Source organism: Wyeomyia smithii, chromosome 1 (assembly GCF_029784165.1).
Source record: "Wyeomyia smithii strain HCP4-BCI-WySm-NY-G18 chromosome 1, ASM2978416v1, whole genome shotgun sequence".
NCBI lineage: Eukaryota > Metazoa > Arthropoda > Insecta > Diptera > Culicidae > Wyeomyia > Wyeomyia smithii.
Genome location: NC_073694.1, coordinates 181,672,168 through 181,697,945, shown reverse-complemented (window position 1 = coordinate 181,697,945; position 25,778 = coordinate 181,672,168). Strand labels below are relative to the sequence as shown.

Below are 25,778 nucleotides of genomic sequence, written 5' to 3'. Positions count from 1 at the left end.
ATAGTTCCTGTCAAAATTACCAACATGCCCATGTCCATGTTCAGTAATGCTGTGCAGTGCAGCGATCCGCCGGCTGGTCCGTCTACTGTGGGACGCTACTATCGAATGAGTTGCTTACTCAGCCTTACTTTGTCGGTTGCGGGTCGAGCCAGTTTCCAATAGACCAACAGTCCTCTTGCTGCAGTAATCCGTTATCCAATGAAGACTAAATTTCTGCATGCTAGCTTTTATACGTGATCTCTGAGACAAGAGCGAGTAAAACAACAACTGTACTGTGCTGGGGAAGTAGGTTCTGTTTCAGCACAGGTTGGTCAAAACATGCATTCAACAAGGCTCTACTCTTTTCAAATTATTTCGCATCTTTGTGAAGGCATACCTAATTTTCCAATCGATTGCTGTAAGAATGAAGGAAATCCTAGGGATACTGACTGAGTTTTACGCATTTCGGTTCAGTGATTTCGGTTTTGTATATGTATCCCTATATATGATGCCATGAAACATAACTCCACGTGAAAAAGGACACAGTACTATGCCTGTGGATTCAAATTTTCCGTTCGATTGTTGATCTGATAGGGCGATTATGACGACCATAAATTGGACGTAGCACTTTTAAAATTAAGATCACTGACTCCCAATTTCGGTAGTAAATTTTAATAATCTCGACTCGCGTTCGAAGGTGTATCTCTCCATTGTGAAATGGCAAACCTTATTAAAGAGAAATTCCAAGAAAGCGGGAAAAAATATATCGTCGTTTGCTGTCGATATTGGTTTATTTATGTAGTGCTCTTATTGAAAACACAATCTTGAACAGACCACCAATAAACATATCATAAAAAGTTCCATGCTTGCTATGATACCCGCCGCTTGGTTAGTAGGTTTTCAATGTTAGGTAGAACAAGCCTACCACAAAAACTTTGCTTCTGTTGAGCATCAATCTGGTGTACAGTAAGCTGATAACAACCCTAATCTTTCCGCTACAATGTAGTGAAACTAAGCTGCACTTTTGTCCGTTATCTTCTAAAAGGGACGATCCTGTAACCTAACACTGTCCAAAGTGGCCGATTCAATTAATCCAATAAACTGCCGCTTGGTAGGTTGTGGAAGAATCCGAAGGACCGAGGGAGAGAGAACCGAAAACTGGGGAAAAAAACTAGAAGTAGGACGGTGAATGTGGGTGACACATAAAAAGGACACGCGGTCTGCAATCGACTTGCTGGACTTGCTGGCGGCACCATCCACCGGCACGGTGGAGAACACCTGCGCGAAAGCCATTCAGTTAGTTAGGCAGTAATACACCTAAATCATGGTTCTGGTTATTTTGGGAAATTTTGGTTCGTTTGTTTGATTTCTCCTTGGCTTTGTTTTCCGCTGGACTCTGGCTTGACTATAAAAAGAGTAATCACCGTGGAGATGGGCCAGTCACGTGCCGTTCGCCAGATTTCGTTGCGAAGTTGGTGCAGTCCTATCGGACACTTTATTGGCTTCTGTTGGCGACCTTAGTTAACCCACGAGCAACTTTGTCCCTTTGAAAGAGCGTGCAATTGTAAAAGTTTCACATTTCGAAACTTTTTTTACAATTTCCGAAATCGCCCCAAACCAATTAGTGAATGTACTGGAGAGCAGTCCATAATCTGTACTGTGGCGAACCGCACGGGACAGGGAAAACCGTCTGGCAGAACCAGTAGAGAGAGTGTGTGGCGCTCTTACGTAATACCTGTGCTCTCCTTTGCTGCGCCCGCGATACACACGCACAGTACTTTTAGTCTCGTTCGGTCACCATGCGGCCGCAGCATTTGCCTTGGGGGCGCACAATCGCATGCCTTTCTCGATTCGTGTTTTGGCTCTATGTTTTCCTTGCGGTTTCGGGGGGGCTGCGCTCGTGCATTGAGGCCAGCAAGCCGGAGGAATCACGGTAGGCGTGATGTGTGCATGTACATACATACCAGCGGTCGAAGGAGGCTGTGACCTTACTACTTGCGGCCGCGGCTCTTCAACAGGTTGACAGTTGCTTCGCTGCTCTGGTCGGTCGTTCGATCGATAAACTTGGAAAATGGGTGTAATTAATTCCGGCAGAAAGCCAAGGTCGAGTAACGTAGCTGAGTTGACCTTTGCGTGTTTTTTTCGCAACCTTTAATCGATCGAAGGTATGAATTATAGTTCCAATATGATCTTGCCCAAATTATGTCTAGTTATACGTGTATCCTATTTTTGTTCCGCCAGTACGAAATCGACCGTGAAAGCATTAGAACTCATTCTTCTCTCTCTCCCGCTCTTTTTCGATTTGTTATATCTTGGCACTCACGATAGCTCTTCGATCGCTCCCGTTATACGTGATTACACGCGGAGCGATGAGACACGATGACATCATCGACCGTTCTTGAATCCTCCTTGTCTTCGCACGTCGTTGTGCTTTACCCTTTTCATCCCTTTCGCGATCTTTGACAAATTTGTGTAGTAATAAACGACGAAAAGGGGCAAACGGCCTACTGCCATCGACCTCCGAGCGTGTGTGAGTGTTTGTGTGCCTCGTCGCCGCCGTGATTGATGTGTAGCGTAAGCAGCGAAAAGTCAAACGTCATCGAAAATGTTGTTGACGCTTGTTCGGAAAAGTGGTGCGCGAAACAATCGGAGCTCAAGCAGTGAAATTCGACTCCAACCCAAAGCTACTTCTTCAAAGCGAGCCTAACTTTTGACATTCAAAAAGCCGGCTGCCCGGCAATCCAAGGTTGACCAATAGTGTGTTGCTTTGCAATTTCTTCAGCTACAGTTGACCCACCGAAGAAGCCTCTCACTTTGCTGTGTCTTTTTTTTTATATTTTGCAATCGTTTTCAATACACGTATCATAGTTTCAGTCAAAACAAAACACGCTACGGACCGATCGACTGTACCGTACTGCGGTGCTGGTTTAAATTGTACTGTAGCCAACTTCATTAGTCGCTGCAGCACACGTTCATACGTCACACCGTTGGAATCTATTTTTGGTTTTGGTTTTTGCGTTTCAAGCCATCCCTAGTCGTCATTTGCATTCCCGTTGTCATAACCGTAGACAAAAATTCTAAAAGGTTAAACGTAAGACGATGACAATTTACGCAAGCAACCGACATTCGATGGAACTTCTCGAACCGGTCCGCCGAAGGCTTTTCTTTGTCCACGAGCAGCACGGGGTGGGTGTGGCATTGCTGCAGTTAGGCGGTGATTTTTTTTTTGGCACTACTAATCATACCGCTGCGAAGTAGCGAAACCCCAACGGTGGTTCTGATTTGGGATTCCGGCGGTGTGACTGAAAATTGGTAGCAAATAAAAGAAGACTATTAGCGTTTTACGACCTTATCACGATCGCTCATGAAGTCAAATTACGAAAATTGCCTAGCGCGGTGTCCGGGGGTCAACCCGCTAGGGGATACCGCGCATACCGTACACATATATGTATTGAACACTCGTTCGCAAGACAGTCGCTCGCTGTCACGCGTAATGCAAATGAATGACATAACGACTGACGACGCGACGGTGGCAGCCAGCGGCGCGACGACGCATAATGGAAGAGCGAGGTTTCGGTATGTTCGAACCTGCCTGCTGGCTGTCGAGACCAGGGGGCTCTTGTGGCTGTCAAACTCCATACATTTTCCATCTACCACTCATTGATTCTGGTACCAGCGTTTCTGGTACCCACTTTTCGGTTGGTTTGCCCTAAAACAAGTGAAAAAGAGTAAACGTCCCATTTTTTCGGTAGACTTATTCACGAGTAAATGTCGTTTTAGATGAAAAAAAAAACAAGCGCTCAACATTTGTTTTCAGTACAATGTGAACTTTCAATGAATAAGATAAGTTTTGTATTAGTTGAAATGAAAATTACCGCCGTGATGAATTTATGATTGGTAGGCAAAATGTTGACGTTTATAGACCCCTGGTTGAGACACAATTCAATGGCGAAGTGGTTTGTGGATTTTTAGTTTATCCAATTGGCGCGATTCGAGTTCGATCTCTAGGGCAAATTTTTCCGTTTCAAGAACCTACTACTACATACTATCAAAATCCTGCGTCGGTGCTTCTCTACAAACAAAGGAGGCGATGTTCCGGTGCTTACATTAGGCTGTCATCTCAATGTTTTTTCAATAGTGCGGGCTTCAAGCAGAACAACATCGAATCTTGTTGGTGTACAAGTAAGTGAGAAACCGCGCGAAAAACAATCGGTAATTTCAATGAGGATAAACTGAAAATTGACACGTTTTTGCTAAAAGTGTAATAAAAGCGGTCGAGCAAAAGATGAATTCAACTGCACCTGCGAATCCGCAAGCAGTAAAAGCAACCAAAACGAAACCCGAAATAAGAGGGATCGATCGAACGGAGTGCCAAAGTCGTAATTCGAAGTGCATAACAAGAACGGCCAAATATGCGTTAAATTTGGCTGTAAATCCTTACGGGGGCCACCACCGTATTACACAGTGTGAGAGCAAGTGTCAAGTGTTAAAGCAATGGCCTGCCAAACTATTTATGGCTGCGGTAAGTTTTGCTACCGTTTATTACAGCTCATATTCAAATTCAATTTAATGATAAAAACTTATGTGTGGTAAAATAACAATGACAACCAATATGAAATATATACACAAAAATAGTTTAGAGAAAGTCCTTGAGAGAATAAAAGGTTGATTCGATCGGAGTATTTCAACTATTTAAATAGCATGTACAGTGCCTCCACAGTTATGGATCAGCTACAATTATGGGTCACTTTTACGCAAATACGCCTGTTCTCACGAAACTGAACAAATTTCATTATCAGTGATATTTTTTATAACTCGTAACCTCATTTATACGATTGAAATGATTTAAAGTTGAAAATATCCCTTAAAATTATAACTCTGCTCGGTGCAATAAGTGAAGTGACCCATAATTGTAGTAATGTTACATTCGGCAGTGCACAATTGTGGGTCAGTCCACATTTTGGCTATTTTTATTACTTTTATATGCTGATGCATCAGGACTGAAAAAAATAACTTATTATCAAGCTTATACAACAATAAAATAACTTGTGTTATGTATTTTGACGATATTATAGACAAAATGATTTTGAATGCCAAAATTGACCCATAATTGTGTCTTTTGCTATGTAAGGGATATTTACCGTTCCAACCGATTTACACGCATCAACTGCAGTGAAACTAATTGCTGATCGAAAATATACATCAGAACACAGAGATAGATAGTAAAAAATTCGTAGTTGATAATTTTTCCGATTTCATATCCATTGTTGAACTGACTGACCCATAATTGTAGAGGGACTGTATATTTTAATTATTTTCTTTTCATTAACTATTCTAAGGTTTACTGGAAATACAATACAGCACAATACAATATCATCTAAAAAGACGGATTCTTTAATGAGCTCTCAGATTTCATAAACAAAATATGTTTGAATCTAAATAAATAGCACATGATTGCAACAACAACAAAATAACCAACATGTTAAACCTTTAAGATTGACGAAAAAATTAATTTTTTGTTGATTTTTCAGTGCAAGAAGTTACATCATAGCTTAAATGTTCGAAATTTGATGAAGTACGGTATGTATGACAATAAATTTCGGAGGTATTTTTGAAATGCCTTACTCTTCCAGTTTAAAACATGAAAGGTGTTTTGACGTAGGCCTACGTCTTTTCGTAAGGGTTCATTTTGAGGTTTTTCTCGCATCTCGTGAAACGTTTTATATTTAACATTCCAATCATGTACAGTATTAAAAAAATAGACACATATGTTTATGGTTTATACCTTTTTCGATTCCTGTACTTTACAAGATTTGTTATTACCATCAACAGTACGGCATCGTATGTTATAATAGTTATTATTTAAAGCATGCCACATGCCCGCTTCCCATCCACAGATATCGCAAAAATGTACCAAATATTGCCTTTACATCTCGCATCTTCATCGCTACCACGTGATTGGTCGTTTTATCAATCATCCAACTGTTCCCGTGGAAGAGATGGTGTCATTTTCATGCATAAAAGCAGCACAGACCTGCGACTCGCGTTCATTTCCAGTCTGGCTTCTGAAACAGAATCATCAGCAGCGGTTTTTAAATATCTTCCGAGAGATTATGTATATGAAGTGCATACAACTATTAAACCTTTTGCAAACTCCGTCATTCTCGCTTCTACGCTTATGAAGCTGATTGTTTTCATTGCCTCAGAGAGTAACTGAAAGCGACAGTGACGGAGCTAGAAAAAGTTGTATAGCTGTTGCCTTTCATATGCATCATCAAGTGCAAAAAGAAAAAAGTGTGTGTCAGAATTCAATTGCAATGTTGTTGGGGGAACATAGTCTCAAGATTCTGTACATGCATAAAATTAGTACACACGCCGCGTGCGTTTATTTCCAATCTGGCTTCTGAAGCAGAAGCAGCAGCAGAGGATGAAAAGGAGCAAGAAGAAGGCAGCAGCAGATGCGGACATTGGAAGCAGGCGGCGGGGGAGCGGGCGGTTGAAGCGAAAGGCAATCGGATCGAATTGTGCCTGATTTCTTTTTGGCTTCGCTTCTTGTGTGGCATTTCTGACAGTTTCCGACTGCGGAATAGGCAAACTGAATGATAGACGGAATTCGATTTTTGTTCAATGATTGAGGGGAAATTACTCCACTGCAAACACTTATCAGGACAAACAAATCTACAATTGATTAGTTAATGTTTTTTTTTTCTTTATAAATACATATAAAAATGCGAAGAGTGTTGAAAAATTATCGTTACAAATTTCCTCTTTCATTTTCATTTTTACGAAACCTTCAAATCAAACTTTTGTTCTCAGTAAGATATACCAATTTTAGACTAAAATCGAATAACGTTTCTCGATAAATAAAGTGAGCATGCAGCGGGTTTGCAGCTCATTCATTAGGTGTAAAGCGAATGAATTGGATAATTTATTTTTATTCGGAAAACTGGTGAATATATAATTTTATTTTGAAATGTCGAAGTACAAGCGTGCCGAAAGCGTCGTCAGGAGCAAGGAACTATTCCTGGATCTGTTGAAAAAAAGACTTGCGTTGCCTATTAAAGCGGCGAGGAAATTGAAACCGATGACTTGACCAAGTATTAAGGACGTGGTAATTTTAGTTTTCTACTCTCCTGCTCACTGTGTTGTGTGTTAATGAATAATAGCTGCTCGTTGTCCTACGTCAATCATGCGGTTGTGTGTCAGATATAACCTTCTCTGTCGTTTTGAATTTCGTCACTGCACTGTACGATGATGGCCTAACGTCGCGATACGCAGGCGGACTATTAATTACCAAGCCGGGTTTTATGTCTCCCCTGCTACAGTCAATACTAACCGACAATTTTGAGCACATTAACTTGAGCAAAAATCCGCAAACGCAAGAAAACGCAATCTCCTTCGAAGAGGATGGCTAGATAGTGATGGCTAAGCCCGTATGAAATAAAGTTTTAAATTGTCCGGAAAACAATCGAATATTCAATAAATAACACCTGTTTCTGCTTGAAATATTAAAATATAAAAATCAAGTCGACACCGACTCCACAACAACGGCACCGGCGTTAACCGCTTACTTAGCTTAGCTTATTTCTGTTTATAAAGCCGAGAGTCAACCGCCGGCTTAAAGTCAGCTGCACCTGTGGTGCTGCATTTCGCCCCACCTAATGAAACGAAAGTATCTTGAAGAGATGTCTGAAATTTATCAAATTATTTCATAAAACGTATTTTACGTATTTTTAACCAGGTAATATTTAAAGGGGATACCAGAAATGAATCTATTTTTTTCTAAATTGTCACAGCGAGTCGTATTTTCATCAATACATTCATGAATATTTTTGGTGTCAAAGTTCAAAAATTCAATATTTTATTTGTGGCCAATACCACTCCCAACTGGTCTCGAGGTATGATGCTGGTCAGTGGTCGCACGTTCGAATCCCGGCTCAGGAGAGATTGTTAAAGTCAGTAGGATCTTAGCGCTTTTTTTTTGTGTGGACTCATCACTGCGACCAGAGATTGCCCAGGTGTTTTCTGTACTCCGCACTTCATATTATTGGCAGTATCACTATTGAAGTAAGTGATATGCTTATCATTCATATCCGTGCTTGTTTGTAAGTTTTACCTTTCCGATTCAAGCTTTCTACTCTACAATACCGAGCGTCTCTGTCCATTCTAACAATATCGCCTAATTACAATTCCCTGGAGAGAACTATCATACGTTACTCGCACCAGTTTTATCATAACAGGGACTTATTTTTGAAAGAAGCAGAGTCAACAGAGGTACTGTAGAATTCAGATTGGAGAAAGGGTACTTGGTGGGGAGCCTGAAAATAAACCCATGCTAAAGTCCTATGGCAACCAAATGGCCTGATTCTACTAAGATTCGAACCCACGACTACCCGCTTATCAAGGCGGACTCTGTAACCTTGCGGCTACGGAGCTCCCCTCCCCAGTTGGCTACGAAGTCTGTTTATAGTAAACAGAAGGTCAAGTTCCGATACGAAATGTAGCACCAAGGCTTCCCCTTTTATTCGCGGCCAACTCCCGAATACAAGTCCGACTCGATTTTATATAGTCTCCAATAGTTTTCCGCTATATATAATCGAATTCAATATTGAAGGTCAATTTTGCGTACGTAATTGCGTACGTCAAATATAACTATAAGATGTATTTTTAAATAATTATTTGAATTTTTAATTTTTTTCATTTATTTCTAAAAGCTTAATTTTTATAATTTTTCTTTGAATTTATGAACCAATTAGGAAACGTTATTTATCTATGAAGCACAAAAATTTCTAGCTATTTTCGACCTCCTATCCTTCTGTGTAGATCTTCAAAATTTTTCGTATGGTTTGCAACACTCTGTCACATAGCCCTCCTTCCTTTCCATCAACGTGACGTATTTTGTAGATGTTCCCTTACGACATATCACCTTTAGATAAGCCATATTTGAAATGGAAAAAAAATTCCGCTACTATATATAATCGAGTCTCTATATAATCGAGTCGGACCTGTATTGCTATTTGAGATTTTTTTTTATTTCGCCGATGAAATTTAGAAATGATTGAATGTGTTCTTTTGAAGTAATAACATACAACAAGTTGAAGTTGTGATAAATGCCATGAGCTATTTTCACATGCAATCCCACTTGCATGTGAAGAATATGTCACCTACCCCAAAAAATTTTAATTCGCCTTTAGAAAAACTAGTTTTTAAAAAGTATTCGTGAAAATTAAGAATGTTTTTGAAACACGAAAAATTAAATTTATTGCTCGTTTTGAGAAAATGTCTGTTTAAATGCAACTCCTGCTATAATCTTGTTACAAAATATATGAAAATTTTCGAAGAAAAGTCATATTATGGTTTAATTTTATAATATACTTTAGGCTAGTTAGCTACTCGATTACAAAAACTGTTTCCATATTATTTTTGGAACGTTCATGGGACAATTGTAAAAAGGCCGTATTTTATTTGTGACTCTCGTGCGGATTGCGGGCCAAACATTCTTAAATCCCAATTGTGTTTGAGTAGAACTGCTTGACATTACACCTTCGGATGTTGACTTCGTGTCTTGATCTGATTTTGTAGGTATGGTTTCCCCTGTGGCAGCAGCCGTATTAGCCACCTTATTAATAATACTTTTCAAGTTTCCTCCAGAGGGTTCCTACCGCAAAAAATCGTTCTAAACTTTTTTTTATACTTTTTGCCATTCTTTTTTAAAGTTCTTTGTTGACTAGGCAGTTCGGCATTTTTTTGTCCTGTACCCATTGGAACTGCTTTAATTAGCACTAAATCGCCCCACATAGGTTGCCAGTCTCTAGCCGATTTGTCATATACCTCTCTTCATTTTCCTTTCGATATTATAAGACTGTCTTTTGCCGTATCGTGAAGCCGTTTACAACAGGCTCCCATTTCGTTAATGTAGTCTTTAAAACTTGGTTTTGTATTTCTCAGCTTGTATACTGAGTTTCTGACAATGTTTGTCTTAATGAATAAAATGAACAACTAGAGACGATTAACAATAAATTATAAGCGATCTCGCAGGCGACGTAAAAAAGTGTTGATGGGTTCGTTGCAGTCGAACAGTCCTGCAACCTCGTTGAACCTCGTTGGCATAAACCTAATCGCATCATACTGATCGTACCGACTAAAACTTGCCTTCAAGTTCAGGAGTTGACGTCTCCGAAGATTCCTTTCCGGAGCGTAGAAATTCAATTTCGCGAGAATAGCCGGCGAATCAATTTCATTTTTCAGGACCTTTGCAACGAAGATAATTTGTGTGTTAGATCTTCTTCTCTACAACGTCTCAATCCCCAATTAAAAGCAGCGGTGCTCATATGAAAGCAGCCTCATAGCATCATGCCAAAGAAGATGCCTTAGTTGATTTTTTTCCTGAACAGCTTCTATCCAGACCTTGTTGAACGGACACCAAGCGACAACTGCTGATTCAAGCACCTAGCTTTCATGTACAGTGGATCGCGGAATCCATCGGCAATTTCAAAAATAAATTTCAGCTACTTGTTGGCTCTTGAAATGACGTAGTAGTGTGCCCGAAATGTAAGCTGGCTATCCAAAACTCCGTCAAGATCTTTTACTTGGGCCACACGCTGGAGGGCTCACCCAGACAAGCTATATGAAAGCTATTTGATTGACGCTTTCTGCTGAAGGTAATTACATTACATTTTGCTACACAGGGTAAGAAGATTACGGTTGCTCCAATCACTGAAAGCATCAAGCAACTTTTGTAGTTCTTGAAAGTCTCTCTAATCCAAGGCTATAAACCCAAAAAATCTTTACATCGCCCGCGAAAAGGAGCCGTGTACCTCGCGGTAAAATAGTAGCAACGTCATTAATGAAAAGTGAGAATAAAAGAGGATCCAGATTGCTTCCTTGCGGCACTCCGGAAGAAGTTGTAAATTGCCGTAGTTGTTAAGAGCCGTAGTGCCTTTAGCCTTTAAGTTCATCATCAGCTTCATTTTTTTGAATTGTATAAAAGATGATTGCCTTTAATATAGAAAAGGTTTTGCCTGTGGATATTTTCAGATTTTATACATATCTGTCAATAAATTATTAAATTAAAATTGAAAAATTGTACAAAATCACAATAAAACCCGACGATAATAGAGCCGATACCCTAAAAATATGATGTCAAAAGAATGTTTAATATTTTTGCAGTTGTCAATTTTGCAAATAAAATAAGGCCGTTACAAATTTTATTTTCATTATATGTCACCCCTCCCCCCTTCAAAAATCTTGAGTTTTGGAAGGGGAAGAAAAAAAAAGCTCAAACCGTTTTGTTCATTTTATTGGGTTTTCGACAGCATAAATGCTTAATTCAGCAACAAACAAGTCCAGTGACAGCGAGAGCGTCGTCAAAAGGCAAGCGAAATAAATAATAATAATAATAATAATAAAGTGTTATTTTTCAAAATTTATTTGAGTGCAAGTTACAAACGTCATAACTTGCACACAAACTTTGATCAAAGATATTTCTTTTTTTTTGTCTCGGTGTTATTTATTTCTTGCCACCCCCTTTGCTAACATTAATAACCTTGGACATAAAAAGAATTCGAAATTTGTATCAGCCTTATAATAAACATAAGGTGAAGAAAAAATTGAAAAAAGCCGGTGTGGTCCGACGGAAAATCCTTATTCGCTATTACAGGTATAACTATTGAAATGTGTTTATCGAAATTCATGCCTTGGTTAAATTTTTATATACAAACAACGGGAAACTATTACAAAACGATGAATAAGCTTGGTTGTGACTGTAATTCCATAGCTACATAACCGCGTAATGTAAAAAAAATCTTTAGAACACATGATTAATCTATTTCCTTTAAAGAAGAAGGTCATAACCAGATAATGACGCTGTCAACCGTCGCTTTCATTTCGAAAACATTTGTTTCATTTTCGAGCACTTTGTGAGCCACATGAAAACTGCTCGAACACTCTTGTATTGGGTTAGACAACTTTTCGTAACCTTTTTATTTATCACTTCTCTGAGGAAGACATTTTTGCCAACGCCAATACCACTTTAAAATCCCTGAGTTGAGTGGCTACGGGGCGCCAGTGATCAACAAAAAAAATCAGCCGGAATATTGTGGTGTACCTGCCGGTAACCTTTTTTTTCAGAGACTTAAGTAAGTTTCTCAAAACTCACAGGAAGGGTTGAATAGCTATAATCTTTCATTTTTTTTTCGTTTTGTGCTTTTGAAGTGCCTTTTTTTATTTTGTCAACTAGTGTTATATTTGTTCGAACGTTATAATATAAGTTAAACGAGAATCAGTTGCAAAATATCCAAACCTAAGCTGACCACTTGTTCTTTCTTATTTCCCAATGCCACCGAAATCACAACCAGTCTCTTAACAGCTCACTCTAGAAACTAAGGCATACCCGTAGGCAACGCTTGCTCCGATCACGATAAACTGATAACCACCACCCGGTCCTGTTACACAACTTCCCACATCGTCCGATACGCAGGGCTTCTAAATTTCCTGACATATGTTCCATTTGTTTATCTTTTATCACTAATCTCATTTCGCAACACTATCAGTCCAGGGAAAAAAGAAACGACCATGCCACATCAGCGCTTTATCAGTTTAGTGTCCACCCGAATCCGTAACGCGGCGGCAGTCCTGCTGTAGCTGCTGTTACCGCCAAATGTGTGACCCAATTTGTCTATGACTAAACACACCATCATCAGCAGTTCACATACCGCGTGCGCGCACTTCACCGTCGTCGTCGTCTTCGCCGTTGATCGCGTCACAGTCGTTCTTCCTCGCTTCCAACTTGCTCAACCTCTCTCATCATGCGTTTGCCTTTGCAGCTGATCTCATTGGCTGACGACGGTGGCGGCTGCTGTGAAATTCACGTTTGTTTTATCTTTGGATTTTGGAAATTTACACATCGAAGCGAGCAGTAAAAAAAATATATATAAAAAAGAAACCAAGCCCCACTAAAGGTTACATAACCGACCCGCTGCTGTCGCTTTCCCCTACCCCTAGCATTGGGACTGAGGAAGGCATTGGTGATCGTCAATGCCCCAAACTATCGCAACCAAATGAATAAGCAGAAAAAAAGACGATCACATTTCGACAGTGCCGGAGATATTCACCTTTGGTCGAAGTAAGCGATGAGCAAATCTTGATGGAAGACACACTTCTTCGTAGCCAAGCAAGATTTTTTTTTTTGTCGAGTAGAACTTTATACTAGAATCTATATTGCACTCAGTTTCACTACACTAACGAATCACAATCAGCTGTTTACGATATACACGTTAAGAAAAAAAAAATAGCACTCTGCGATAACGGGGAGAAAAGCGTTAACTGTTGGCAGTAAAACGATCAGACACAGTCACGATAAGTTTGGCTTCGCCGCGTGATCTTCCTACGATCTAGAATAATGCATGGTACTCTCTACCAAATCACAGAGAGACAGACACTGAACACACACACTTTTTGTTCCCCTTTTGAACACACGTCGCCACTTGATATGAACAATAGAACTCGACTCCTGGTTTGGTCCAACTCCAGGTTCTATTTATCCCCGCGCATACAACCGAAACCAACACATAACAAGCACCCCGGCCAATTCGAGATGTTCTACTTCTTCGAGAGACACACACATGAAAAAAATATATAGCTAGGTTGACAAAAGGCCGCGTCGCGAAACCTGTGCTTTGTATAACTATTAGTTGGCTTGTGCGATCCGAACGCGCTGACAATCGAAAGTTTACTAAACTAAATTTGAGCTAAACGGCCAATGTTTCAGGCAGGCAGGCAGACAGACACGCAAGGCGGGCTGGTTTGGGTGGGTTCCGAAGGTAGTTGACACTCACTCGGTGGGACTCACTCACGTGTCTACTAACGAAGCTAGATACAACCAACAGCCACTAATCGCCGTTTGACAAAAACCGATATGATGAGAATGGCAGCGAAAATGGGTGAGAGAGAAAAAGAGTATCGATGATAGAGAGTGAGAGTCATCGGAGCTCATCGCTTAATGGGTGATGTGAGGTCGGAGGGTGGATAACGGCTAGAGGGCGGCGCAGGTGGATATGGAGAATGGGTCGTCAGGTGGATCGCCGCCGTGCACTGTGTGTGATCAACACACCACTTGTTGTTGCAACGCTTGCTATGTTGCACCAGAAACCAGTACGTATCTATAAGTGAAATGAATGGGGACGGCACTAGCAGAGGGTTGGTGGCTACGCAAGACTCGGTTGGTGACGGAACCGGGCTCCAACTCCGACAAGGTGACGAGATTACCGGACGGACAGTTAGCAAGAATGTTCTAGTTGGCAGCATACACTTAAATTGCCAGTCTCTCCCATACACAGTGATAGCCGGTGCTATCAAGCGTTTGTTAATTGCAGTCCGGATGCAATTTGTTGCGTATTACGATGGACGGCTTGGAATATTCCGGGACAACTGGAATGTGGATTGATCTGCAAATCAAGTAGGCTTGCTAGATCGTTTTCGTTTGAGTGAGGTTAGATGATTGTTTGTAAACAAACAACTGTTGTTTCAGTAGAAATTTACTCTTGTTTTACGGATAGTGTGTTCGAAAGAACAATACTGATTCATGTTTGACGTTCGGAATCCTTCGCGGGAAAAAGAAAAGTAGGGAAGAAACTGGATATAATGTATTCTCCCTTAAACCTTGGAGTTTATTATTTCCATCTAAAAATCCATTCCAACTTTATTTACATTTTTAACATTCTAGATTCTAGATTGTAAATTTCTTGTCAAACACACGATGTCGACAAGATAGTGCTGAAAATGATAATAACATTCTCAGCAGGTATAAAAATTTTAACATAACCTTCAAATAAAACTAGTTTTGTTACCCTAACCTAGTAAATACTTTAGGCATTTTCAGCCGTAACGATCAACAACAGCTAGGAAAAAATACAAGAGTAAAATTCAGCAACAACTTTTAGGCTTTTTTGGGCTTAGCATATTGATAGCATCCTTATTGCCAGAACCAAAGGGATTTTTTATTGTGATTAAATTCGCGTTGATCTCTCTCTTTTCGAGTTTATGCCAATCCAATCTATTGTTTGGTGTTAATTAAATTGAAATAGTGGAAGGGGTTGCTTATAAAACACGACCGCTAGGTTCACGAAGAATTGCGACAGCCTTTTTCGAAACTGCAAAACGGAAATAACAACAGCATTTCATTCTCTCGAGTGAAAAAAACTGATATTGAGTGTCAACCGTGTTAATTTTCAATAACAATTATAGCAGTAAAATAAATGAGATGTCTCAATTAATGTCAACATTATTTAATCTAAGTTACCCCTCTAGTATCCAGTGCCGCCTTTAGACGGTCTCCAGTTGAACCTCTAAAAAGCTTCAAACAATACTTCGAAAATGTTTATAAGAATTCATAGTAATTTTTTCGAAGTCCATCTGAAAATTAAATAGGGCACTATAGGATTAATCTATTGCATTAAATCGATAAACTAGATATGAATCTACATTCTCAACCGCATAAACATCGCTAAAGTAACACAGCGTGTGCAAAATCATAGTGGTGCAGCCAGTAAATAATATCACTCTCAACTGATTGGGGTTGAAAGTAGCTGATATTCTTAGTTTTCAGTTCCAACTGAAAATATATCGTTTTAATTGAAGGCAAAAACACATTTTCACTGCCTTCGCCACTAAAAGTTTTTACAATGTTGGGAAATTATCGAAGTATGCTTTCTTTCCCGTTTTCTTCGAAAATAGGACATCTTGGATATTCGGCAGAACCTCTCCCTGGGCAATAATGATGCCGGATAAAAGCTTGTCCAATTCCTCATCATTGCTGACTGCCAACTGCGGATGACTCGGATAAATTTTCAATTTATTGTCATATTTAACAGCAGGGTACATTACAGCTGCCAGCACGACAGGTACTCCAGCACCAACGGACATAACTACCATTACGCAGCCTCTTTAAGCCGAATTAAAGCCCAGAACGAGATGAACGGGGCTTTGTCTTTCCCTTGACTTTGTCTTCTTCGCCACGACCAAACAATGTAACTTGCAAATTCGATTGAACGGAGTAACAAATTGGTATTGAACAAAACTGCTATCTATACGATGAAAAAACCCGTGTGATTGTCTTAAATATCTACAGAGAGCAGGGCTGCCAACTTTCAAACGAAAATGATAAAAAAACGGCATTTCCATTGTTTAAAGTTCAAGTCAGTGTCACCAGTGTCAAAATTTTCAATGAAAGTCCGGTCTTTGAGAGAAATGAGCTGTCTGATTTAATATGTAAATTATTTGGTTTGAACCAATTCATTGTATAATATTTTGTAAACCATCGGAGAATCTAAACGGAAGTGGACATTCGACTAGTTGGTGCAGTGTTTGGATTTTACTCCAGAGTGCACTTAGCAGGAACTTCGGTTAGAGGTATCCCGAGGGAGCTCAGCGGAATCAGAAAGGGTCTGAATGCACTTCAAGACTGATTAATTCGGGATAATCGGAGCTCTTTATGTATGTTCATAAATGCAACGTTTGCATTTCAGCGGATTATTATTAATTGTACGTAAGTGAATTATTAAAGGAGACGCCTGGGACGGCTGTGACAGTTTCTGCGTTTTGGCAATTGCTAACTCGGTACTGGGAATTATTGAACGTTATTGTTTTGGTTAATCCCGAGTCGAGAATGAACGAACGCAGTGGATTAAAAAGTAAACATCATCATAATACAAGGCGGTACGATCGCTTCGATGCAGTCATATTCGCGTGGTGATCCATATCGGCTTACGGGTGATATAGAACATTGCATTTTATTCATGCTTCTTAAAGTGAGTGTCGGGTATAGCACACCTCCCCCCTTTTATTGAATGATGTAGTGGAATTCAAATGTAACGAAATTATTCATTTGGATGCCTATCCTAGTCTCACCAATTTTTGAATTTCGAATTACAAAAATAATATTTTTTTCTTCTATTGTAAATATCTTTGTAACAGTTCTTGAAATTTTATTTACAGCTAGATTCAATCTAATAATGTACTCCTAAGCATAAAGCATAAAGCTGGAAACTTTCACCTTCTTCATTTTGACATTTTTTTTGCTTATCATTATTTAGGCCCGGTGCATCTTTACCACTACTTTACTACGCTAACACTTCTTTTACTTCCTCTTCGTTTTTACGCTCTTAATATTTTATTTAATGAACCACTGCAGTTTTTTCTGAAATTCGCAAATTGGTTCTGATATTGGCATAACTTGATAGAGAGCCTTATGTAATACGAATCTATTTTTTTCTGTTCTCAATTTACAAAACAGTTAATTTTGATTAAAATTGGATTAAAATCTTGATTAAATTGCTGTATTCTTTGATTTTAATGTTCTAGAAGTTTTTTTTTCGCTATTTCATGTGGTTTTTGTAATTTGTACTGTAAATCAGTTCTATAATCTTCGAAATTGTATACTAAATTGTAGGTGGTTTTAAGTACATCTTGAGGACGGTTTGTTTTATTTTGTTTAAAATTTATTGAAATGGTGTATTGTTTCTTTAAATTTGTTTCTTTAAATTCATTAAATTTAGAGATAAAATTTCTATCTTTGCAACGTAATAATATTTTAATACTTTATCTAATGTCATTATTATATGTTGGAGAAAGATTTTTGTTTTTATTATGTATGCTACATGCTTTGTTCTAGTGTACTAAATTTGAACCTGACTGATGTCAACTATGTATATTTCCAAAATTTTTCTTAGTTTTGAATACTCTGTTGTTTGAATGGATTGGAAACACATGTTAGAATGTATGAGTGGTATGTGTAGTCTAGTGTAATGTTGTATTGTTGAGATAATTCGTTTTATCGTCTCAACCCGTTTGGTGTCTACTAGAGACAGCTCATTATACATAACAATTTCCCTATCTTGCAAATCAAGGAATGTGTGGCCGCAGTTTTAAATTTATTCCAAAGAATAAAAAAGTGGCGCTCAAAGTCCTCGAAGTCCTCGAAGTGTCGGTTCGAGCACTCGACCGCGGTGCGGTTCGCTTTTTAAATTGTTTCGGGCCGATTTATTAGGCGTTATTGCTGTACGGCGAAGCGCTAGTAAAGTCGTGTACGGTTTAGAAAAGAGCAATATGTTGATCCCATTTTATTTATTTAGTTTATTAGTCGCGTTATCGTAATTTTATTAAGTGCAAGAAAATGTGATAAGTGGTGGAAGAAAAGGTGATACGAAATTAGGCGGTTTCGCACTACCGGTGAAAGTGACGCCATTGTTAAAATCTGTGGAAGCTACGAGCAAGTTTGATTGCCAGTAAAATCGTTGCTCTCCTGGTGACGCTTCTCGCACTAACACAATGGTTAAGATAAGGACGAGAACCAAAAGATGAGTATCAGTGTTGCTGACATTTTGCTTGTAATTTTTTCGTTTTTCAATTGATTTGAATGAGGGAAGGGATAAGCCGAAGCAGCTTTATTCTCTCTGCTTTTGACGACAAGTTATTTTTCAGTTTTAGTTTTACAATAGAGTTTGAAAGTTATCATTCGTGCGAAAGATTAGTGAATATCTGATCTTTTGCAAGTCCTTACGAACATTCTACTTTATTTTACGGTCTTATTTCATGATTTTCTCGGCTTTTAAACAAATCAACCCATCAACAATTTTATTTAAATAATTTTTAAAAACTTGTTGATCGTGGTGACAGTTGTAAGCAGCGAAACAAAAGCCGTGATTTGGCAAAAAAAGATACTTATCGTTCGTTTTTGTAATAAGAGAACTTCGCACGCAACATTATTCGATTCCTTCAATTACTACGGTGACATAAAACACAAACCTTCCGGACAAACACCGGAGTCGCAGCGATAAACTCGGTGTGGTCGTTCGGCCGAAGATCGCCTCCGTTTGTTCTAGAATAGCGCGTATTCCCCTAAAAATTCACGCCTGCCGAATTGCTTTCTCGAGGGTATTCGGGAATAGTAGTAAACAAATATTTGAACACTTGGGTGCTTCCGATGGTGAAGTGTATTCGCGTGCGATCCTCGTTTAGGCCCGCGGGATCTGATAAGAAAGATACCCATTGTTGTGCAATAAGTTTACTCAGTCACTTACCATAGTGACACAACCCGTCCGTCCCGTCGCAGTTGTGGAGATGCAGAGGTAAACTCGGTCTCCGACAACCACGACTGATACATTTTCTTCCTTACAACATCCTTCCTTACTCTAATTTTTGGGAAATCCGAAATTTTCGATGTTTTTTCGACACCATTTTGCTTTTAAGCCCAATATCGAAATTCCAAAAGTTTGTCCACATATTACCTTCTTACCCAACTTTTAAAAACAGATCCTGTTTCGGACAAAAACTAAGTTCAAAACGGTGATTCTACGAAAACGGTTTCGGCATGGTTTTAGTAGGGTAAAGGAACCATATTTCGCCCTCCTATGGATCCTCTCGATATTAATGCTTTTGAATGTTCAAAAGCAAATAAACTACACAGTAAAAAAAAAATTACATTACTTTAAATGCACATAAATGGAGCATTGGAAACCATGTAATATTCCGTGTGGCATTATATTCACATGCAAAGTAAATGAATATATTGTGAATTTGCATGCATATTTATGTTCGAAGTTTTAAGTTTATATCAATTAACGTACAAATTTACATGGCTTAAAACGATTCTGTATTGTGCATTATTGACGGTGTGAAATTGTATATGTTTTTCACTTTATGTGCTAGAAATTGTTATGTGCTTTCATTTGTATTAGTTGTAAATTTCATTTTTTGGTACTGTGTATATTAGCTACTCTCAAGTTTAAAATCTCGTGATATCCATGAGGCCGGTACGTGATTCTTGTTTATAATATTCAACTATTTTACGAGCACCCAATATAGCGTCTTCTAGTTAGTCTGATTTTTTTTTTGGTTTTTAGGAACGAGTGCTAAATATTTCTAACCGGAAATGTAACACAAACAATGCACATATTGTATAGTTTAAAGACATTTAAAATTTCCTGAATGTTAATTTTTTTGATTTTATGTTAGTTATAACAAAAATAATTGATTTTCCTCAAAAATTTTCTATAATTATTATGGGACGAAATATGGGTCACATACTTTGCCTTGGTTTCATTTTTCGCTCTGGGCGAATCTCTATAAACCGTTTTGGGAATATGATGTGTGCCATATTTTCGCCCTATGTGTCAAAAAAGGAAAAGTGGAAATTAACGGCAACGTTTTCGATATAAACTTAATATGATCTTTTTACACAAAAGGCAAGATTTTTAGTGCATCTATATTTTAACACAACCTTTAAAAACTTGGTGAGCGTGTTCTTTGTGCAAATGTGAAGGTCATAGAATCGTTGTACAAAGGAAGGGATAACCAGCGAAGAAGCAGTGAGGCCTGATTGATAAGAAAGGCAAGATTTTTCAAGATTCCGGTTTTCGGAAAGCTCCCTAATATTTCAGAAATCAACTCCAAACGCGATTATAAATTCAAGATGGTGACTTTTGGTTTTCGGAAATTATCCAAAATTGACCGAATACTACCTCATATGAGTACTTTTGGAATCAGAATGATGCAAAGAGATCTGAAAACGACTATTGAAACCGAAAATGGCACCTGAAGTCGATTTCCGGTCTCAGGGCATCATTTTGATTCCAGAAATACACATATTGAAGGGTACTCAACCATTTTAGGTTCTTTCCGAGAAACCGGAAGTCGCCATATTGAAATCAAAAATGTCGTCTGGAATATATGCGTACTTTTACCCCACAATGAGGTTTTCAACTGGCTTGATTTTTATGACAAACACCAAAACACCAAAACAACGTGGTTCCCAAAACTAAGAAAATTAGATCAAAACAGCTTAAAACACAACTTTCTCCATAACTTCACACCATTTGAACGGAATCTTATAAGTTGACATGTGTGAATCACTGACGTTATAATGAAGCTAATTCATGCAATGTTGCCAGTTTATATGGCTCGTAAGTTCCGAAAAGGTCAACGCGTACTTTACCTTGTGCGTACTTTTGCCCCTCACTACTCTATAGGTTAAACCAAAGATTGACCCATGATTGACTACATCATTTTCTTACAATTTAGTTTAAAATTATAGGTTCAATAGTAACATAGAATATCAACCAACCAGACCTCGATAACTTTAAAACCACCATAACAACAAGAGCAACCATAGAATCTCGAGTAAGACTGGGTACTCAGCTGGTGATTTATGAAATCAATGCTTTGGCGTCGTACACAAACTATGTAACGCTAAAAATCTAGATTTCAGACCCCCTCCCCCCCTATGTACCGATAGGTAACGTTCGATATTACTCCCCCCCCGTCAAATTACGTAACGCTGAACAACCTGACCCCCCTCAAAATTTTCAATTTCGAGCCAATATCGTAGTTACGTAACTGTCCCTACTACTCCCCCCTATGTAACAATAAGTAACGCAGGCTCAACCCCCCTCCCCCCTCTTCATGCGTTACGTAATTTGTGTACGACGCCTTCTCACGGGTGATTAACCAATTGCATTACATAATTAAGTTCCGTCATATTTCAGTGGTGGGCGAAAAAATCCTAAGATGGGTAAAATTAGGATTTTCGGAGTCGAATTTAGGGGCTAGGACACCCAGCTGGAAAGTTCTATTTAACACGACTAGAAAGATTTTTTTGGCTGTAATACAATCCTAATGTGCAACACAATGTTTATTGTGCATTATACAGTAAATATTGCACATCATCCAAGTAACACATAAAAATGTATAATAAACATTAAACTTCAATTAAAAAAAAAGAGTTGAGTTTTTTTTTATTTTTTTTTAAAGAAACTTGACGTTAATACGCAACTATTAAAAAAAGTCCAGGATGGAGAAATGAAAAATATTTTTTTATGGTAGATTAATTTTTTTACAAAAATTCTAATTCAGATATTTTCCAAAATATTTGTATTCTGATGATTTTAAAAGATGCAGAGAGTCAGGCATCGGTTTTCGAGTTATTTTGAATTTAAGCTCGAAAAATTATTAATATTTATGAAAATATACGTTTTTTTTTAATTTATCCGTTCCCAATTTAAAAAATCAATTCTGAAATTTCAAATTCAATCTGTGAGTGGACGCCACTCGCAAACGCGCAATCGGAACAGGTTAATCCGTCAATCTCCGTCCATCGCAACCGTCGATGGAGGTCACGCAGCGCGTCACAAGCGCTTAGTCCAATCTACCCCTTAAAAAAAGACTTAGCTTATATCACCACTAGCCCTAATCGGTCGTCCTAAATGGGGCCAACAAAACGACACAAGCGCACGCAAAACAAAATGGCTCAACGAGAAAATCTACAGCTTTCCAAGCGCTCCGGCAGCGAACGAGTTTCGATAATCGTGAATGAAAAATTCCAAAGTTTTACATAATCTCGACCCCATGTGGCAAAGACATGGGAGCGGGGAAGCACGACTAGCAGCAACCCAGCGGCTATGACATGACGGTTTACAATGCACTTCCCGGGGGCTGTGCTGTGTGGTGTGCTGACCACAGTTAGGTACCCTAAAAAAGGCGCGCAAGTTATAAAAGCCGAAATCGGAGGTGCAAACTTCTCTCAGATTGTCAGCTGCTGTATCGAAAGGCGTAGTAAAAGTGATCGATTTCGGGTCCTGTTCACTCCCCTCCCTTCACCTGCCGTGATCTTCTTTGATCCGAGTGAGGTTCCCCGGGAGACCTACTAACCGAGATAATGAAAGTAAAAGTATTTTCTCACTCTCATGGTTCGATTGGAACCCCTTCGGAGCGGCCGGCCGTCGCGTCGATGTGTTGGTGATTGTTTTGATGCAATTATTATGGCTGGCTACCACCAAGTTTGGTTTCTTGGTCGGCTGCCGGAGGTGCGTTGTGTGGGAACCTTACCGTGATCACCGAAGCCTGGACCGAAAAGTCCTACACTCGTGATAGTGTTAGGGTTGTTAGCATAAACAAACGATATTTCAAGTGACTAGTTTTTTTTTGGCGGGTTGTTCGTTTCTGCTGCCTTTGTGTGCAAAGTTATGTGGCCGTCGATTTACTGACTGACTGACGACGGTGGTGTGTGAAATATTTTTAGTTTTTCGGAAAACCTGAAACCCAAACCACGAACCACTCGGCTGTGGCTGACCTTGGCGCTGTAAGTTTTGTTATGTAATTTCTCAACGCCAAGTGCGTCGCCGTCGGTCACCATGTGCCACGGGGCCTTCGACTTTTGAGAGTGCCCTGTGGACGATCGATGGCTTAGTGCGTAAGTGTGTGTGTGCTGGAATAGTTTGGGTAGGATTTTGAATGCCCTCGAGGGTTCGCGTTGATGCGCGATCGACCCATCAAAAGCTGATCGAAGTTTGTCTCTGGTGTTGAAAACTTGTTAATGTCTTATGTACAGGTTGTGAATGGAGCTGTTTGTCGAAGCTTTTTTTTTCGTGGAATAGAAGCTGTTTAAGCACGCATGACAACCTGTAGCCCTAGCGAACAAAAGAGATTGCAAACTCCGAATTTCTTCAACTGCTGACGGTTGAAATAGAAATGAAGTTTATTCGTCGGTTGCGCATGACCTCGCACCTTTCCGATGACCCCCCGGTACTGGCTCGGAATTGGCTAATAAATTCCGAATTGTTTAGACTGGTGAAGAATTGCCACTGTCCGGTAGAGATTAGAGACGCGCTTTCGCAAGCGTTGTGTGTTGCAGCTGTAACCGTGAGGCTTTCCTATCTGAACGCTACTGAGCTTGATTTGCTACCAACTCGATAATATTTGTTGTGGTTTTGGCTTGAACTCTCGAAACTAACTTTCTGTTGATAATAAAAAACTCCAAATATGTTTTATTTTTGTTATTGTTTTTTACTCTGCTGATTACTTCGAAGACTCTTCACTAGCATTGAGTATCTTATTTTTTCAAAATGTTTTATCAGACCGAATTATTGACACCGCCTTTTTCGGCACACTTTTGACGCTTGTAATTATTTCTGGAACTCTTTTCGAATAATTGTAAGCGTTCGGAATACATAAATGTTATAGAGTTTTTTTGGAATTGAGCTGCCCTAGAAAGATTATAGCTTTTGAACCATTTCTGTGAATTTTGGTGCCCCTAGCCATTACCAAAATGCGTCAACGTACGTGAGAGTTCGCACAGTAATTGCTCGCCGAGTTCGTCGCTTCAAAGTTATGTTTACAATAAACCAATTTAGGTTCATTAAGCAGACAATGTGTGCAGCAGGGGAAGCGAAAAATAAGCGAACTGTAAATATGATAAAGATTTGGAAAAATTTACAACATCCCAACGGGACAGTTAAGTTTCTAAAAAAAATGTTGGTGACTGGAGGAACCAACATTCACAAGAATGGCTTTAAACCTATAATCTTTATTTTTGTCTTAGTGTGAGCATTAGCGCCACACTTGTGATGGCCAATGTTATTGGATTTACATAACTACAGAAATTCATAGAATTCAGAAAATAGATTAAAAGAGTTTGTAGAATTCACGAGAGAGTCAGAGTTCATAGAGTTCATGAAACGATAAATTTCATAGAATTTGTTCATTGAATTCTACGATATCAAGGAAACCTAGGTACCGGTGAACTTGAAGAAATCTCTAAATTTGAAGAAAATAAAGCATAAAATTCATAGAAATTCTGGATTTAATAGTAATTTGACATTTATAAATCACACAATTCCTAGAAATAATAAAAATCTATATTTGGCTCTGTAAAACATTAATTTGTATTGTGTCGTGTCAAATAAATGTTGTGAACAAAAAAATAGAAATAATGAAATTCACAGAACTCGTAGAATTTACAGAGTTCATAGAAAATATCGAATTCATAGAATTTGAAGAATTCATGGAATTAATAGAATTCATAGAAACCAAACAATTTATAATAATAATAATATAATAATAATGAAATTCACAAAATTTATAGACTTCAAGAAATTTGAAAATTCTTAAAATTCATGGACCTTATAGAATTCATGGAGTTCATAGAATTCATGAAATTCATATAATTCATGAAATTCACAGAATTCATGGAATTCATAGAATTCATGGAATTCATGGAATTCATGAAATTTATAGAATTCATGGAATTCATAGAATTCATGGAATTCATAGAATTCATGAAATTCGTAGAAATCATGGAATTCATAGAATTTATAGCATTTACGGAATAATAGCATCTATAGAATTCATAGCATTTATAGAATTGGAATATATGAAAATCATAGAATTCAAACAATTAATAAAGTTTATAGAATTCTGTTAGAATTCATAGAATTAGTTCATGGAATTCATAGAATTTACAGTATTCAGAGAAATCTTCGAAGCATTTATAAAATTTATGAAATCCATAATATTCACAGAATTCATAAAATTCATAGAATTCAAGAATACATAGAATTCTACTTTTTTATGTTCATAAAAATCAAATAATGTAAAGAATTATTAGAATTCATTGTATTTCATTTAGTGGTCATAAACCTTTGAATATTCATGGAATTCATAGAATTCATAGAATTCATGGAAGTCATAGAATTCATGGAATTGCTGGAATTTATAGAATTCATGGAATTCATAGAATTCATGGAATTGATAAGATTCATGGAACCCATAGAATTCATGAAATTCACAGATTTCACAGAATTCATGGAATTCATAGAATTCATAGAATTCATGGAATTCATAGAATTCATAGAATTCATGGAAGTCATAGAATTCATAGAATTCATGGAATTCATGGAATTCATAGAGTTCATTAAATTTATAGAAATAATAGATTGATTACAAAATTCATAGTTAGTAGAATTATTTTA

The 25,778-nt window shown here is 38.3% G+C and overlaps 1 protein-coding gene across 3 annotated transcripts in view; it reads right to left on the bottom strand.

Annotated features, from left to right (window-relative positions):
• Positions 1-25,778, bottom strand: part of LOC129719069 (elongation of very long chain fatty acids protein AAEL008004) — a 199,438-nt gene that overhangs the window by 85,286 nt on the left and 88,374 nt on the right. The window contains exon 1 of one of the 3 annotated variants that reach the window (XM_055670436.1): positions 13,092-13,712. The exons of the other annotated variants lie outside the window; for them this stretch is intronic. The gene's annotated coding sequence lies outside the window, so the exon portion shown is untranslated. Of the gene's footprint in view, positions 1-13,091; positions 13,713-25,778 lie in introns of those variants that run through there. 3 annotated transcript variants of the gene reach the window in all.